The sequence below is a fragment of the Numida meleagris genome, unplaced genomic scaffold (genome assembly GCF_002078875.1).
Source record: "Numida meleagris isolate 19003 breed g44 Domestic line unplaced genomic scaffold, NumMel1.0 unplaced_Scaffold468, whole genome shotgun sequence".
Classification (NCBI taxonomy): Eukaryota; Metazoa; Chordata; class Aves; order Galliformes; family Numididae; genus Numida; species Numida meleagris.
The window spans coordinates 29,546-32,875 of NW_018364684.1; positions in this window are offsets into that span (position 1 = coordinate 29,546).

Sequence of the window (3,330 nt, forward strand, 5' to 3'; positions counted from 1 at the left end):
GGAGCTGGTGGGCAGGGAGCCTGTATGAGGAGGAGCAGTGCGTGTGTGATGAGACGCGTTGTGCAAAGAAGCAGGGAGATGGGGAGTGTGGGCGATGGGATGGGTAGAAAAGGCACGGGCAGGGGTGGTGTGTGAAAGCAAGGTGGGTGAAGCTGTTGCTGACCTGGGAGGAAGGCGGGTTGTCCAGAGCTGAAGTGCAGTGCCCAGTTGTTGTAGTTAATGCAGTAATAGGTCCCCTGGTCATGTGCCGTGAAGGACTTCACCACCAGCCAATAGGAGTTGCCTGTACATGATGCTTCAAAGTTTGGAGCTATTTTCTTATTAAAATAGAAGGTGTTCCAAGAACGACGGATTCTGGAGACAATGAAGTGAAGGTTCCCATCTTTGTCCAGGCGGATCCAGAAAATACCTTCATGACTGCTGGGAAGATGGCACTCCATTTCCAGCCGCTGTCCCTCCTTGAGGTGCTTCATATTCCTGTCGAGGAACCTGGCCTCCATCGTGTTCCTCTGTTCCTGTGCTCCAGTGCAGCCTGTGGGCAGAAGTCGGCCATGTCCCGTTGTGTCCTGCTCGGGAAGAGCTCCCGGGGCCATTGGGCAGGGCTCTTCCTTGCCAGTGCATGGCAGGCAGTCATCTGGGCTGTGAGGGTGAATACGGAGGGAGGGCCTCGCCGTCCAGCACGCTTGGGTGCTGTGCTGGAGTCCCTGGGGACTCCGCATTGAGATCGCTGTGCTCTCGAGATGGATGGTGCCCTTCAGAGCAGCCCTTCAGCTGCCTTCCTGAGGCTGGTGCCATTTCCCAGCTTCTGCCTAGTGATTCCCTACTAACAAGTGCTCAGTGCCCCCTCTCTCCCGTTCCCCATCCCCTCCAGCAACACCTGTCTGAACAGGCTCTGTTCCTGCTGCGTATCGCGCTGCAGTGCCACCGCTCCTCCTTCCGTGCGCAGTCACTGAGCAGCCCTGAATTGCGTCCTTTGGGTTTGCCCTTGATTTCCCCTGGGTCCGTTTTGCCCAGTGTCTTGGCCATGGTGCAGTGGGAATGCCTTCCCCCATTGTCCTCCTTCCTCCCAGCCAAGGTGCCCCGTGAGCCCGTTTCCATACTCACAGAGCGTGAGGCTGAGCAGGAGGAGCAGTGCAGGAGACGCGGCCATCGTCCTCGGGGCGGTGCAGCGCAGCGCGGGTGATCTTTGTCTCTTAACTTTTGAGGCAGCGTAACTGATAGGAGAGGATGTGATGTCATCAGGACCCTCTTCTGTGAAGATCTGGGGTTCAGTAAAGGATGATTTCTGAATCACTTCATCTGTGATGCAGAACTTGGTCTCCTTTATCGTTGTAGAGTTGTTTTTAATGGTGCCTGAGAGATTTTGCTGCAGTGTCTTCTGCTGAGGTGCAGACTGACAATGTTCATGCTTGAAATCAAATCAGCTGCCACAAAATGCTGTCTCTCAGCCATTTGGGGCACTCACATCTTGTCCACATGTGCTGATATAACAGGTACAAGTCCCGTGCCATTGACATGGACTGAAAGTTGTATTTCATGCAGGAGTGTTTATTTTAGTGCGTTTTATTCTATTCTGTTTACAGACTGATCCATGTGCACTTCTCATCTCAGGGTCCTGGTATTGCTGACGTAGCTGAGTGCTTCAGCTCGGCTGTTCTCTACAGTTCTTTATAGTTTCTGTGCAAAAGCTGCTTTGTGCAAGGCAGGAGGTCGGTGATGTGATAGCCATCACTAAAGGCCCTTGTTGCAGTCTCGTAGAGATCTATTTGTTTTTGTGAATTGAATTCTTGTTTTCTTGTCAACAACCACAGGGACTTCCGCCCTGCTAAAAACCACTTCTATGCCTCAACGTTCTGGCCTTTGATGCTGCCTCTAGGTGACCACTCACACGTTGGTAAGTGCTGGGCTTCCTGCAGCTTTGCACACACAGTGACGACCGTTTCCCTGGGCTGGTGTTATTTGTGTCTTGTGTTGTTATTTCCTGGCTCTACTGTAATTTGTGATGCATTGTTTTCTTCTTTTGCAAAGAAGCCCCCTGTTCATCTGTTTGTGTCAGAAATAGTGTTGCTAGCAGGAGCAGGGAAGTAATTGTCACTCTGTAATCAAGTCTGGTGAGGCTGCACCTCGAGTACTGTGTTCAGTTTTGGGCTCCTCACTGCAACAAAGACATGGAGGCCCTGGAGCGTGCCCCAGAGCTGTGCAATGAAGCTGGTGAGGGATCTGGAGCAGAGGCCTTATGAGGAGCGGCTGAGGGAGCTGGGGTTGTTCCTTCTGGGGAAGAGGAGGCTGAGGGGTGACCTTATTGCTCTCTGTAACTATGAGAAGGGAGGTTGTAGTGAGCTGGGAGTCAGCCTCTTCTCTCTTGTAACTAGTGACAGGATGAGGGGGAATGGCCTCAAGTTGTGCCAGGGGAGATTCAGGCTGGACATCAGGAAATACTACTTTTCTGAAAGAGTGGTCAGGCGCTGGAATGGGCTGCCCAGGGAGGTGGTTGAGTCACCGTCCCTGGAGATGTGCAAGGAATGTTTAGAGAGACATGGTGTAGTGAGAATTGTTGGTGATAGGTGGACGGTTGGACTGGATGATCTTGTATGTCTTTTCCAACCTTGGTGATTCTATGATGTCTATGCCTGAAAGCAGGCCCCCCTGTCTGTTGGAAGTGCTGTTGTGTGAGAAAATGGGTAAAAATAGTCTGGTTATCCCCAGGCTCATTTCAATGGGCCTCAAAGCATTTTGGTGAGTAAGGAAGGAAAGGCAGTGTGAAGCCTTGTAGAGTGGGGCAACTTAGGCTTTTTTTGAGGTTTTAAGACTTGTGATGTCAGCATACGGTAGAGCAGTTTTTTTTCAAAATAATGAGAAAATAACATGACAAGAATCTGTGTCTTGAAATCTCATGAAGGATATGCAAACAGTGGACCCTAAGGCCTTTGTCCATCTCCCGTTGTGATACCTATGCTGCTTGTTTAGGCTCCTTCTGCTGTCAGTTTATTCTTTTCCGTCTAAAGAGAATCCATGCTGCCTTTGTAATGGGATCGGGAGCTGTGGGGAGTGCCTGGCTTCCCTGCCTGGCGGAGGATCATGGGTCAGGAGCTGAAGCTCTGGGCATGCCTTGTGGATGGCTGAGGTTGTCCCATGTTTTGTGAGGCGCTGAAGCCAGCTGCTTCTGCCTTACACCAGCATTGTGACCAGTGTTGGAAAATTCCTGATTTGAATGTTTCACTCTGGTTTGACGGGAAGGGAATTGTTGTCAAATGAGAATGTTTGCAAGTTTCTGGGGACTGGATTGTCACCCTGCCGTGGAGCATGGTTGCCTACCCACAGCATCTTGTG